The sequence below is a fragment of the Delphinapterus leucas genome, chromosome 14, assembly GCF_059928025.1.
Source record: "Delphinapterus leucas isolate spDelLeu-1000000601 "Yukka" chromosome 14, BTC_Dleu_Yukka2, whole genome shotgun sequence".
Lineage (NCBI taxonomy): Eukaryota > Metazoa > Chordata > Mammalia > Artiodactyla > Monodontidae > Delphinapterus > Delphinapterus leucas.
The window spans coordinates 7,002,570-7,018,264 of record NC_143142.1 but is presented as its reverse complement, the minus strand read 5'-3'; positions in this window follow the sequence as shown (position 1 = coordinate 7,018,264).

The following is a 15,695-nucleotide window of genomic DNA, read 5'->3' as shown; positions in this document are numbered from 1 at the left end:
GGTATTTAACTTTTTGAGGAACCACCATAATGTTTTACATAATGATTGCACCATCTTACATTCCCACCAGCCACGCACAAGGGTTCCAGTTTCTCCTCATCCACATCAAAATTGTTTTCTGGAGTTTTTAAAAAATATATAACAGGGCTTCCCTGGTGGCGCAGTGGTTGAGAGTCCGCCTGCCGATACAGGGGACACGGGTTTGTGCCCCGGTCCGGGAGGATCCCACATGCCGCGGAGCGACTGGGCCCGTGAGCCATGGCCGCTGAGCCTGCGCGTCCGGAGCCTGTGCTCCGCAACGGGAGAGGCCACAACAGTGAGAGGCCCGCGTACCGCAAAAAAAAAAAAAAAAAATTTGTGCCAGAAAAGTGAGCTTATATGCATCACATCATCTTTCACTCAGTGCAGGTCAGATGTAGGATGTCTGAAAAGTTCCAGAAACCAATTATTATCTATAAAGATCACTTTTCTTTATCCCTACAAGCCAAGAGGTAAGATGTAAAGAGGTTCTGGATGAGTAGAGAAATGAATGTTTTCAAATTCTCGGTCTTAAAATTAGCCACATCCTTTACATACAGAGACAATGAAAGAAGTGGGAAACAGATGGCTGTTAGAGACCAGAAAGGCACCTGGGGTAGCCAGCATCCTGATATTCACGCCCTCGAGTAGCCCTCTGTGGTCTTGTACCGGCGTTGGGCTGTGTCATCAGTAGAATATGGCAGTGATGCACATCACTTCCAAGATTAGGTTTCTATTTCATACTCTTCCTCTCGCACCTGACAAACTCTAGGGAAAGCCAGCTGTCATATCAGGAGGACATTCAAGAAGTACACATGATAAACTGAGCGCTACCAGCAACCATCCCCAGTCGAGCCTCAGAGGACAGCAGCCTCATGAGAGACCCTGAGCCAGAATCACCCAGCTAAGCTGCTCCCAGGTTCCTGACCCTCAGAAACTATTTGTGAGATAACAAATGTTTGTTGGTGGGGGCTTCCCTGGTGGCGCAGTGGTTAAGAATCCACCTGCCAATGCAGGGGACACGGGCTCGATCCCTGGTCTGGAAAGATCCCACATGCCACGGAGCAACTAAGTCCGTGTGCCACGACTACTGAGCCTGTGCTCTAGAGCCTGTGAGCCACAACTACTGAGCCCACGTGCCACAACTACTGAACCCGCGCACCTAGAGCCCGTGCTCCGCAACAAGAGAAGCCGCCGCAGTGAGAAGCCTGCGCACCGCAACAAAGAGTAGCCCCCGCTCGCCACAAGTAGAGAAAGCCTGCGTGCAGCAAAGACCTGACTCAGCACAAAATTAATTAATTTAAAAAAACAAGTGTTTGTTGTTAAGCTGCTACGTTTGGGTGTAATTTGTTCTGCAGCAAGAGATAACTAATGCGGCACATACAGAGTGGTCATAAGAGAGAAGGATGAATAAGGGACCATTATTATGATAACTTAAATGACCAACACTAAGAGAATGGATAAGTCTGGGTGGTAAATCTGACTAATGGTATATTTAACAGCCATTCAAATAAGAAGCAGAAAGACTATGAAGCAACACAGAAAAACCAATAGGAGTTATTATTAAGCTACAAAGACAACATATAATCACATACTGTGATTATAACCATGAACAAGTCATGTTTGTATATAAACAAAGACTAGAAAATCTTTTTTTAAAATTGTTGGTGGACAGGACAGTAGATTAAAGTATTTTCTTATATGAGAGTTGGGGGTTTTTTTTGCATTTGATAAAGTTTAGTACCTTTTTTTACAAGGATAATACTAATAAAAAAGATGACGTTCAGCACACATTTATAACAACAATCATCAGTATAATAAATCTCATAGGAAACCAGGAACGGAGCGGCTTCCTTGACTCTGGAAAGGCTGCTCATCCCAAACCTATGGCAACACCCTGCTGAAGGGAGAAGTGTGAGCCTCCTCATTTTATTTTTTAAGAAGCTGGCATGCACACCCGGGTCTGCCTGGCCCCAAATCTCACACCATTTCCTGCATGTCTGACAAAGGCTGAAACATGGGCAGGCTCTAGGAATTTTCTTTGGAGCAAGGTCCCTTTAGTTGATGAGAATTATGTTAAACAAAAAACTACTAGCAAGTTGTCACCTTAACTAAAATAAAAGGGAGTGGGCTTCCCTGGTGGCGCAGTGGTTAAGAATCCTCCTGCCAATGCAGGGGACACGGGTTCGGGCCCTGGTCCGGGAGGATCCCACATGCCGCGGAGCAACTAAGCCCGTGCGCCACAACTACTGAGCCTGCGCTCTAGAGCCCATGAGCCACAACTACTGAAGCCCGCGCGCCTAGAGCCCGTGCTCTGCAACAAGAGAAGCCACCACAATGAGAAGCCCGCGCACTGCAACAAAGAGTAGCCCCCACTCACCACAACTAGAGAAAAGCCCGCGTACAGCAACGAAGACCCAACACAGCCAAAAATAAAATAAATTTATTTTAAAAATAAATAAAAGGGAGAAAACTGATGTAGGTTCATTTTAGCAGCTACCGACGACCTCAAAGTTTTATTGAACAACGGTACAAAGACCAAAATAATCACCAAAAACCTAATAAATTCCTCAAACCCCAGACTTATTATGCTGAGCAAACCCACAAGAAGTAAAAGTGTGTTGGCTCATAAACCAGTTTTTAGTCTGATTTCCTTTAAACTCTCTACTTTAGCGTTGCTGAAATATTACTCTTCTCACTAATTATTTAAGAGGTTTTTTTTTAACGTTGTCTTTGCTTTTTGTACCTCTCACCAAAAACTGTTCTGCACCATTATTTCAAATTAAAACAGGAAGTAATAAAGCTATTTACTTTTTTTTTTTAATAAGTTCATCCATTTTATTTATTTTTGGCTGCATTGGGTCTCCGTTGCTATGGGCAGGCTCTCTCTAGTTGCGGCGAGCGGTGACCACTCCTGTTGCGGTGCGTGGGCCTCTCATTGCAGCGGCTTCTCTTGTTACGGAGCGCGGGCTCTAGAGTGCAGGCTCAGCAGTTGTGGTGCATGCACGGGCCCAGCTGCTCCGTGGCATGTGGGATCCTCCCTGACCAAGGATCGAACCCGAATCCCCTGCATTGGCAGGCGGATTCCTAATCACTGTGCCACCGGGGAAGCCCCGGGGAAGCCCCGGGGAAGCCCCAGGGAAGCCCCAGGGAAGCCCCAAAGCTATTTACTCTTCTGTTCAACCTTCCCTTTCTGATCAATCTATTTCACAGGGAGGATCGCCTGTAAGATTACTTAACTTTTGCTTCCCTCAAGAACAATTTCACAGATTGTCCCTGGAGAGGACTCTAAATGTTTTCAAATTCCAGAACTTTGTTTTCCTCACCAAAATGGCCTTCAGAGGGACTCCCCTGGTGGCACAGTGCTTAAGAATCCACCAGGGGACATGGGTTCGCGCCCTGGTCCAGGAAGATCCCACATGCCACCCAGCAACTTAGCCCGTGCACCACAACTACTGAGCCCGCGAGCCACAACTACTGAAGCCCATGTGCCTAGAGCCTGTGCTCTGCAAAGAGAAGCCACTGCAATGAGAAACCTGCGCACTGCAACGAAGAGTAGCCCCCACTCACCGCAACTAGAGAAAGCCCGCGTGCAGCAACGAAGACCCAATGCAGCCAAAAATAAGTAAATGAATAAATAAATAAAAACGCAATCTTTAAAAAAAAAAATGGCCTTCAGAAAGTGGTCGATGTTTTGCCCCGTTTTTTCCTTGACACTGAAGCTAAACCACAGAGGCAATGAACAGTCTGTTCTGTGCATGTATATACTGCAATAAGCTTGACAACTTCAAAAACATTAAGTTCATGAAATTAATTCAGCTCTAAATTTCACTTCCAGCCCTGACAAGGTTTGAAAAACCTAACATATGAGCAGTGGTTATGACATTTAAGTTGATTTACATGTAGGTAAACTTAGACATGATTTCCAGGCAATGTGCTTGCAAATTCTCTAGGAAGAAACTGAAACTTTCTCAAGGTGGTATTTTCAAAAGAACCTTTTCAGGTTTGGGTTTGGGTTTTTTTTTTTTAAGTTATAAAAGTAATTTGCGGGGCTTCCCTGGTGGCGCAGTGGTTGAGAGTCCGCCTGCCGATGCAGGGGACGCGGGTTCGTGCCCCGGTCCGCGAAGATCCCACATGCCGTGGAGCGGCTGGGCCCGTGAGCCATGGCCGCTGAGCCTGCGCGTCCGGAGCCTGTGCTCCGCAACGAGAGAGGCCGCAGCAGTGACAGGCCCGCGGACCGCAAAAAAAAAAAAAAAAAAAGTAGTTTTGCATCTTTCATTTCTTAACTGGGTGATGGGCTTATTATATTATTCTCTCTTTTGGCAAATTCGAAGTACTTCATAACAATATACACAAATTAACATTCAGATACTTAAAAATACTATTTGTCTACTGTAAAAACTTTCTAAACAGTAAAGATGTAAACTGTAATGTTAAAAAGAAATCCCATGGGGCTTCCCCGGTGGGGCAGTAGTTGAGAATCCACCTGCCGATGCAGGGGACACAGGTTCAAGCCCTGGTCCGGGAAGATCCCACATGCCGTGGAGCAACTAAGCCCGTGCACCACAACTACTGAGCCTACGCTCTAGAGCCCGTGAGCCACAACTACTGAGCCCATGCGCTGCATCTACTGAAGCCCACGCACCTAGAGCCTGGCTCCGCAACAAGAGAAGCCACCACATTGAGAAGCCGGCGCACCGCAATGAAGAGGAGACCCTGCTCGCCGCAACTAGAGAAAGCCCGCACACAGCAGTGAAGACCCAATGCAGACAAAAATAATAAATAAATAAAAATAAAATAAATTAAGAAAAAAAGAAATCCCGTCAATCTCACATCCCAGAGGTAACCACAATGAGTAGTTTTGTGTTTTGCTTTCTAGAATTTCTCTAAATCTAGATAAACACACACACGTGACATTTCATTGAGCACAAACAAGAGCTTACATACTCTGCAACTGGAAGTTTAGTACTTTTAGCTACACCACATTCTTTTTAATGGCTATATAGTATTCCAGAGGGCCTGTTGTGGGACTCTAGGTTTCTAGTTGTCCACACAGTATGATGCAATGAACTCTCTCATATACACATCTTAGCATACTTCTGTGAGTGTATATGGAGGAGAATTTCCTCTAAATTGAAATGGAACCACTTTTTAATTTTTTAATAGATTTTTAAAGAACGGTTTTAGATTTACAGAAAAAATGAGACGATAGTTCAAAAAGTTCCCATATTTTCCCTCATCCAGTTTTCCCTGTTATTAACAACTTATATTAGTATGGTACATTTGCCACAATTAATGAACCAATATTGACACCTTGTTTGTAACTAAAGTCATTATTTAGATGTCCTTTGTTTTTATCTAATGTCCTTTTTCTGTCCCAGGATCCCATCCAGGAAACCATGCTAGATTTAATCATCATATCTCCTTAGGCCCCTCTTGACTGTGGCAATTTCTCAGACTTTCTTTGGTTTTGATGACCTTGATGGATTTGAGGAGTACAGATATTTTAGGTTATCTTCTGTTAGAATTTGTCTAGTGTTTTTCTTATGATTAGACTGGGGCTCTAGGTTTTGGGGAAGAAAGCCACTCTCATCACATCACATCAAGAGTATAGATGACCAGACATGATTTATCACTGTTGATGCTAACCTTGATCACCTGTGTAGCCAGTGGTTGTCAAGTGGCTCCCCTGTGGAGTTACTCTATTTGCCTCCTTTCCACACTGTCCTCTTTGGAAGAAAGTCACCAGCCACAGCCCACACCTAAGATGTTATGCTCCCCTTTTTAATTTTTAAAGTCATAAAATGGTATAAAAATCAAATTTAAACAGTTGACAAGGAGGCAAAACAAAAAACCATTGTTAACAGCCTTGTGTTTCCTTCCTGGAATTTTTTCAAGGCATATTCAAGCAACTATTTTCATGTCCACCCTCCCATCCACTCCCCCCTCCCTTTTTTTAAAAAGGGGGCTCATATTCGACGTACATGGAATCTGTCATTTTGAAATCACATCGCTAAAGAAGATAAATCAACGTGACTCTTTTATGACATTATCTGATCCGCGGATCCTTCCAGAAGCACTTGAAGCTCCCTCAGCTGACACTGCCTCCGTTTCCATTCCCTCTGTCAGCACTGAAAATGGTTTGAGTGGCTCTTTTTTTCTTTTAATTCCATGCATTTTTAAAAAAGATTCTTCTCCAGCAGAAGGTGTTAATTCAGGCACTAAATCCGGAACATTCTAATCCTGTGAAGGTTTGCACGTCTCATTTTTGGCAGAAAATGTGTGAGGATGAGAGCTTATTCCTTACCCCATACAGCTCCCAAGGCGGCTCTGCGCAAGTTAATCGCCTTACATCCTCCCACACTTCACATGCCTCCCACTGCCCGACCTAGCTTTGGTATTTCCAGAAGCCCACCTAGGTTCCCTCTCTTCTTTCAAGAGGGGCTGCCTTAGCTGATGCACCCCAAGTCTGCCCTCTCCTCCCAAGTCTCTCTCCTTTTACATATATAATTTTCGGAATGTTGAACTGCACGAGTCATTTGTGAGTCCTTCTGTATTCGTTTCCTTTGGCCACTTTAACGAACCACCACCAACTTTAACACAAATTCATTCTCTTACCGTTCTGGACGTCAGGAGTCTGAAGTCAGGAAGTCCTAAGGTGAAGGTGTTGGCAGAACTGCCCCCTTCTGCAGGCTGGGAGGGGAGAATCCGCCTCCTTGCCTTTCTTGCAGCTTCTAGAAGCCGCCTGCTTTCCTTGGCTGGGGGGGCACCTTCCTTTTCAAAGCGGATCACTCAGAGCCCTGATCCTACTGTCACATCTCCTCCCTAACTCTGACCCTCCTGCCTCCCTCTCATAAGGACCCTGTGATGACATTGGCCTCACCTGGATGACCCAGGAGGCTCCCCATCTCAAGGGCCTGAACCAAACACACCTGCCAAGCCCCTTTGGCCTCATAAGGCAACATGACAGGTGCTGAGCATTAGGATGTGGGTTTACTTGGGGAATTATTATTCAGCACGCCACACCATCCTCCTTTAAACATAAATAAATCAGAACCTAAAGGCTCCTTTGACCACCTAACTCTCTGGACCACCCAGGAGAGACCACTATTAATTCTACTTGGGGTGTCTTTCTCGAGACCATTTTTATTCTTTAACGTATGTCCATATACTCACATAGCGTATTTATTTAGTATTGTTGTTGGTGGATTTTTTAAATTAAAAAAACCCAAGTGGCATCATATTATTCAACATGCTTGTTTCTCTGTTTTAAGACCCAGCTCTATTAATATATATAGAACTAGTTCAGCTGCCACCATTTCAAACTATTTGCATATGGTAGTAAAATATACATAAAGTTTACCATTTTAAATCTGCATAAAGTTTACCACTTTTGAATCTGCAGTTCAGTGGCATTAAGTACATTCACTTTGTTGTGCAACCATCACCCCCATGCAACTCTAGACGATTTTCATCATCACAAACTGAAACTCTGTCCCCCTTTAAACAACTCCCCGTTTCCCCACCCCTCCACCCTGGCGACCTCCCTTCTACTTTCTATCTCTGTGAATTTGCCTCTTCCAGATACTTCATAGAAGAGGCATGCACACAGTATTGGTGCTCTTGTGTCTGACTTTGTTTCACTTTGCAGGATTTTTTTTCAAGCTTCCTTCACGTCCTAGCACATTATCAGCACTTCATCTGGCATTCCACGCCTTCAGTTTGCTCTCAATCAACCTGCACCTGTTTGCATTCTCTTTTGCAAGCCGTCTGCAACCTTTTCCACCTGGGTTTGATCTGTCCCTGCCAATGAACTGTAAACTAGGATCAGAAAAACCAGATGACCGTCCCCTCCAGAGTCTGCTGGCACAATGTCCACAACAGGGACTTGGGCGATGATGTACTGTTTGAATGAGAACCGCCCGGTCTGGGTAACCGAGGCATCTGGGTTCTGGCAATTGCAAGGAGGAACAAATGACTTCGCTTCTTAGACATCACTTTTCCCATCTGGAAAATGGGGCTAATTCCTGTCTCAGCTCCTTCGCTGCAAAATAGGGCATCATCTCTATAGAAAAGCCTGCATGGGGCAGTTGTTGCCTCCTTGACAAGTCAGCGCCCCCGGCAGTCTGGTCTGGGTGGCCCGCGGTTCCCCTAATGCCCAGCAGGGGCTCGACTGAGGGAATAAAAACTACACAAACCCTTTCTAACCCTCTTTCCTCTTTCCCTCTCAGCGGGAGGGGCACTTGGATGGTTTTCCTGGGCTTGAGATATTTGTCTTTGTTCCAGGAGAGAAAGACGGCTAAGCAGCTTGAGCTATTCCTCTTCCCTGAGGGGACAGTTTTGGAGAATCTCTGGGGTTGCAAGCTGGACCTGTCACAGCTCAGTAGCTGGGCAGCATTCCTCCCCCAGCCTGTCTATTTTAAACCACACAGATAACCAGGGAGGCGAGGCAAGACGACAAAGGCTGAACAGTGGGTGAAGGACATCTGGCACCAGGAGCTGGCAGCAGGCTGACGGGCTTTCAATGATGTGGCCCGGCTCCCGCTGCATGTGTGCGAACCTGGGAGAGGAGCGTGGGGGGGGGCCTGGGAGGTGCAGGGGGAGCCCCCCATCCCTCCCTCCCTTCCCCTCCCAGCCACGCAGCTCATATGTGAGGGGAGGGAGGGGGCAGGGCACACTTATCAAGGAACCTTTCGTTCACTTGTTCACTCATTCAACAAATATTTGGCCTCTTCAAGTCTGTTGACATCTTTTTATCAGTTCTGGATAATTTCCAGCCATTCTCTCCTAAAATGGTTTCCTACCTGCCTGGGGCAGTTGTTGCCTCCTTGACAAGTCAGCGCCCAGACAGAGGTCACTGCCTCTCTGTCTGAAACTCCAAACAAATGTATAACAAGACCCCCGGAATCCTCACATTCTCATTTTTCTCTCTTTGGTATTTTCTATATTTTTGTCTCTCTCTGTTGCAGTTCTGGATCGTTTCTTCTGATATCTCACTAATCTTTCTGCTGTGTCCAATCTTCTGTCCAACACAACTGAGTTTATTATTATTATATATATTTTTGATCAGTTCTGTTTAGCTCTTCATCAAATCTGCTATGTTGCTTTTTAGAGCTTTTCTATTCCTTGTAAACATTGTCAAGCTTGCTGCTGATTGCTTTAACCAGGATAAATAAGTGTTTTAGAGTCTGGATAATTTCACTCTCAGGTCTCTGTGGGTCTGTTTCTGCTGCCTCTTGTTTCTGCTGGTTCTTGCTACACTGCTCTGTTCCCTTGTGAGCTAGGTTTTCTTCAACTGCGTGTTGGTCACTGCCCTTGGAGAATTATTTGTGGGGATTCTCTGCGGCCTAGAGTGAATGAGCTGTCCTCTGAAGAAGATTTGCGCTGCTTCTGCTGGGCTCCTAAGGCACCAGCAGCTGGAGCCACTGCAGATCAAGCTCCCTGGGCACTGATGTGTATCCATGGGCAGGTGGGCCTGTAGCACCGACTTCTTAGGAATTATTTTCTCTCTCTGCTCCTTTTTCTTTTTCCGGCTTGCTCATCATCAAGACAGACCATTCCCTGGGGTTGGGGTCGGTCATGTCCCCCAGTGCTGTCCAGGTCAATGGTGAGCAGTCAGCTGTCAGGGAGGAAAAAAGCCCTGATTTGCAGCACCTGCTGCTCTCTGTGGTCTAAATACTTTCAGCGTGGTTGGTTCCAAGTTGCCAGCATGGAGTCATGAGAGTGGCATTTGGAAGACACAGTGAGCCCCCGACCCTCACAAGTCTAAACGGTCAGCTCCAGCTCATCACGCTTTGTTCTTAGCTGCTCTCCGCGAGGCCACTGCACTGCAGGCTCTGTGCGCGGGACGCCAGATGCCCTTGGGATGAAAAAGTCTTTGGTGAACTTTTGTGGGTTCAGGGTTTCCCCCAGAGGAAGTGAATTTGAGCTGAGACAGTCCTGAATGAGAAGGGGGCGGCCAGGAGAGGACGGGTGAGGGGAAGGGGTGCAGGCAGAGGTAAGAGCCTTGCATGGGCCCAGAGGTGGAGACAAAATTTGCATGCTTGAGGGAAAGCCAGAGGCCAGTGTGGCTGGTGTGGTGAGCTGGGGGAGGGGGCTGGGCCAGGCCACCCAGACCAGGGTGACCAGCTTTGTTCCAAGGGCAGGAGAGGTCACTGCAGGGTTTGAACCAGAGGAGTGAGAGGATCTGATTTAGAGGGTTTTTTTTTTCTTGTTTTTTCTTTGGTCACGCCACGCGGCTTGTGGGATCTTAGCTCCCCGACCAGGGATCGAACCCGTGTCCCCTGCAGTGGAAGCGTGGAGTCTTAACCACTGACCTCCATGACTCCTTAGGAGTGGGCTGTGCATAGAGGCTTCCTTCCAGAGAGAACAGTGTGGAAGGGGGGTAAAGAGTAACTTCACAGTGGAGACGCCTGAATGAACATGACCCCCTCAGCAGGTGACCAAGGTCAACATTGCAGTGATGTCACGTTGATAGTACGTACATTTGACATGAGGTGACGACAGTGGCACTTGGTCTCTGTGGTTCCCCCCAACTACAGTCTGATCGTGAGAAAAACAGCAGACAAATCCCAAGGAACATTCTACAAAATACCTGCCCAGTTCTCAAAACTGTCAAGATCATGAAAAACAAGGAAAGTCAGAAACTGTCACAGCCAAGAGAGGTCTAAAGCGATATAACGGCTACGTGTAACGTGGTCTCCTGGAGGGAGTCCTGGAGCAGAAACAGGATATTAGGGGGAAATGGAGGAAATCGAAATAAAGCATAAACTTTAGTTAATGCTGTATCAATATTAGTTCATTCACTGCAACATGCCATACTAATGTCAGATGTTAGTAATAGGGGAAACTGGCTATCTGTACTACATTCCCAACTTCTGTACTATGGTTCCAATTTTTCTGTAAATCTAAAACTGTTCTGGGAATTCCCTGGCGGTCCAGTGGTTAGGACTCTGCTTTCACTGCTGTGGGCCCGGGTTCAATCCCTGGTCAGGAAACTAAGATCCTGCAAGACGTGTGATGCGGCCAAAAAAAAAACTTGTGAAAAATAAAGTCTAGTTAAAAAAAAAAAAGGAAGATCTTACTGGCTGTTGCATGGAGAATGGATCATAAGGGCAGGGCAAGATGGGAGCTGAGAGATTATTTTTTATGTTTTTTAAAAATTAATTTATTTTATTTTTGGCTGCGTTGGGTCTTCATTGCTGTGCACAGGCTTTCTCTAGTTGTGGCAAGCGGGGGCTACTCTTCGTTGCGGTGCGTGGGCTTCTCATTGCAATGGCTTCTCTTGTTGCAGAGCACAGGCTCTAGGCACGTGGGCTTCAGTAGTTGTGGTTTGCTCTAGAGCGCAGGCTCAGTAGTTGTGGCACGTGGGCTCAGTAGTTGTGGCACATGGGCTCTAGAGGGCAGGCTCAGTAGTTGTGGTGCACGGGTCTAGTTGCTCCGCGGCATGTGGGATCTTCCCAGACCAGGGCTCGAACCCGTGTCCCCTGCATTGGCAGGCGGATTCTTAACCACTGCACCACCAGGGAAGCCTGGGAGCTGAGAGATTATTATCACAGCCCTGCAGGTAAGATGTGGCTTGGGTCTCCGTGGGGCAAAGCAGATGGAGAAATAGAATCCGACTGGGCAGGTCAAACTGAGAGCCTGACAGGTAGGGATAAAGAAAGGGAGGAGTTGGGCTTCCCTGGTGGCGCAGTGGTTGAGAGTCCGCCTGCCGATGCAGGGGACACGGGTTCGTGCCCCGGTCCGGGAAGATCCTACATGCCGCGGAGCGGCTGGGCCCGTGAGCCATGGCTGCTGGGCCTGCGCGTCCGGAGCCTGTGCTCCGCAACGGGAGAGGCCACAACAGTGAGAGGCCCGCGTACCGCAAAAAAAATAAAAAATAAAAAAAAGAAAGGGAGGAGTCATTTATGACGCACAGATATTTGGACTCGAGTGACTGGCAGACGGTGTTGTTAACTAAGGTGGAGTATATGTGAAAAAAAAACAAAAACAGGTTTGGGAGGAAAATCTCCAGAGGCTGCATTTCCACCATGATGAGTCTGAGGTGGCTCTGGGACATCAGAAAGGAAGTATCGAGTAGGCCGGGAGATGTACAAATTCCTCTGGTGGTTAGGGTTAGAGCACCTACTGTGAGCAAGGAGCACACCTACTATGTGGGGACCCAGGTATGAGAAGGCACAGGTCCTGCCTTTGAGAAGTTTCTAGTATGTTCGAAGAACAAGCAACCTGCCAGGGAAGCTTGACAAGTCACATAAGTGAGGATGAGTAGTACTAAGAAATCCTGGAAGACTGCCTGGAGGCAGCAGGGGTCACAAAGGATGCCCCCGAAGCAGCCGTATTCTGGTTCTGGAAAAGCCTGATCTTGACCAGAGCCAGTCCACCTCAGTCCAGACTTCCAGCCAGGCTCCCATCTGGAAATAGCCAACTCTTTCCCTAGGCTAATATCCAGAGAAGCCGGATAATTGAGGGTCAGAGGTGAGGGAGCTCACACCTGGCAGGTGACCAGGCCTCAGGGCTCATGTAACTGCCCGGAGTGGAGTCAGTCCTTGAAGTCGTGGAGTCTCTAATTGCCTCTGGGCTTGTGCTGGATTGATGGATCCTGGCCAGGCAAGGTGAAGGGCCTCTACTGCTGTCTCCCCCAGGGCCCTTGCTGACCCGGCAGAGCAGAAAACTCCTTGAAGTGTTTCCTGAAGGCCCACAACCCCTTCAGTTATGAATACCAGCAGGACATGCTGAACAAGGCCTACAGGAAGGCCCAATGATGAAATAATTGCTGCACCCCCTGTCCAAGGCTACAGAGTTGGGTGAGCCCAGGCCTGGCTGCCTCGGGAAGTTGGGGGGCACCTGCCGCCTCCCTTGGCCCTGTCCACACGGAGCCAGAGGGTCAGTCATGTCACGCCCCCATCAAAACCCTCCCGTGCTCTCCACCCTTTGCAGAGTCAGTCACACACCTCCCGAGAAGCCACACGATCCGTCCCTGTCCTCCTTCTCCTTCACCTTCTCCACGTTCTATCCCACTGCCCATTTCTTGCTTGGCCAACGTCCAGGCTTCTGCCTGCTTCGTGGTCTTGATACCTGCTACTCCTTTGCCTGGGTCAGTCTTTTCCACCCGCTATTTTTTTTGTCTTTTAAAGAGATGAAATTCACATAACATGCAATTAACCTTTTTGGGGGGGGCGGGGCGCGGGTCCACACTAAGGCATGCAGGATCTTAGTTTCCCAGCCAGGGATTGAACTCGTGCCCTCTGCGGTGGAAGCGAGGAGTCCTAACCACTGGACCACCACGGAATTCCCCACAATTAACCATTATAAAGCATGCAAATTCACTGGTATTACTGTATTCACAATGTAACCATCACCTGGTCTCGGTCTCGGGAGTTTCAAAACCTTCTCATCACCCCATAAAATGCCCTCGCACCCAGTGAAGCAGTCACTGCCCGTTCTTCCCGCTCCTGTGCTCTGGTAACCTCTAACCTGCTTTCTGTCTAGCGATTTGCTTATTCTGAGTATATCTTATAAAAGTGATCATACTTCTATACTTCCGTGACTGTCTCCTTTCATTAGGGTAACGTCTTCAGCATTCATCCACATTGTGGCCCGTGTCGGTGCTTCATTCCTTTTTATGGCTGAATAATAGTCCACTGTCTGCATGCACCACAGGTGGTTCATTCTTGTTAGTAGATGGACACTTGGGTTGTTTCCACATTTTGGCGATTGTAAATAGAGCTGTTATAAACATTCATGGACAAGTTTCTGTGTGGACACCCATTTTCATTTCTTTGGGGTCTGTACCTAGGAGTGGGATTGCTGGGTCACATGGTAACCCCATGGTCAACTTTTTGAGGAACCACCAGACTCATTCTTTGCCCCAGACATCCGGGGCTGGCCCTTCCTCCTCACTCAGCCCTCAGCTCAGATGTGACCTCCTCAGATCACCCCAGCTCAAATAGCGCCCCTCTCCCAAATCACTCTTGTCTTTTCACCATTTGGGGTTCATGATCCATTAGAATGTAGGCGATCCCGTACCTCTTATTTTCCGTGGTGACCCGCAGCCCCACACAGTGCCCGGCACTCAATAAATAATAGTTGTTGCTCCACAAGGCATTTGACCAACAGTCTTGTAAGGTGGACAAGACAGAGAATGTAGGTCAGGTAAAGGTAAAGTTAGGGAAATCCTCTGCTACATAATGAATACTGATCCATGGAGGTTTGGCACTCTATTGAGGCGATAGACCTCATGGCTCTATTCTTTGATCTGCGTATAATCAGTCACTGTGTAAAGCTTTAAAAGGCATGTTTTCTAAAACAAAAAAAATAATAATAATAGTCATTGCTGAACGACTGATCTCAGGTTGTCAAAGGTGAGGAGTTGCAACAAGGTGAGGCATGTCATTGTCATTTTAAGTCTGTTGGAACCACCCAGGGTGACTCAGCTCTTTTAGTGGACTACTTCCTCCTGCCCCGAGGGAAAACCTAAAAGCAGTGGAAGGAAGCCACTGCTGATGTTCTGTTTCTCCATCCCTCCTTGTTGGTGACTCCACACAGACATGTCTTCAGCAAGCCGCAGCTCCTTGGGCTGGAAAAAGTAACCCTCAGTGACTAATTGCAAAGGGAAAAAAAAGACAAAGGTGGAAAAGAATACGGGTGGGAAATTGGTCATATCTATAAGCTTATAGTCAGCCTGGTGAAATGGTTAAGGGCTCCAGCTGGGGGTTCAGGCTGCCAGGGTTCAAGTCCCAGCTTTGTAAATTTCTGCAGGGTATTTAATCTCACTTTTCTTTTTTTGAAAAATAGGGTTAATAGTAGTAGCTGCCTCATAGGCTTGTTGTAAGGATTAAAATAGTTAATATTATATAAAGTGCTTAGAAAGCGCCTGTTGTGTTGAAAATGCTTTATACCAGATGAGTCGTCATCGCTATCATCCATCTCAGTACTGATATCTGCGGCTGGGCGTTCAGATGAAAGGAGATAATAAACGGGCTTTTAAAAGGTTAAAGGGGGGCTTCCCTGGTGGCGCAGTGGTTGAGAGTCCGCCTGCCGATGCAGGGGACACGGGTTCGTGCCCCGGTCCGGGAAGATCCCACATGCCGCAGAGCGGCTGGGCCCGTGAGCCATGGCCGCTGAGCCTGTGCGTCCGGAGCCTGTTCTCCGCAACGGGAGAGGCCACAGCAGGGAGAGGCCCGCGTACCGCAAAAAAAAAAAAAAAAAAAGTTAAAGGGGGGGACTTCCCTGCTGGCACAGTGGCTAAGACTCCGCGCTCCCAATGCAGGGGGCCCGGGTTCGATCCCTGGTCAGGGAACTAGATCCCACATGCCACAACTAAGAGTTTGCACGCCGCAACTAAGGAGCCTGCCTGCCACAACTAAGACCCGGTGCAACCAAATAAATAAATAAATATTAAAAAAATAAAAGAAACCTATTCTTATCCTCTTAAAAACAAAAAGTTAAAGGGCACTTCCCTGGCAGTCCAGTGGTTAGGACTCAGCGCTTCCAGGGCAGGGGGCATGGGTTCAGTCTCTGGTTGGAGAACTAAGATCCTGCATGCCGCACAGCGTGGCAAAAAAAAAAAAAAAAAAAAAAGTTAAAGGAAAATTATGAGTATACTTAATGCCTCTGGGCAGTAAAATTTTAAATAGTTAAAATGACCAATTTTATGTTATGTGTATTGTACCACA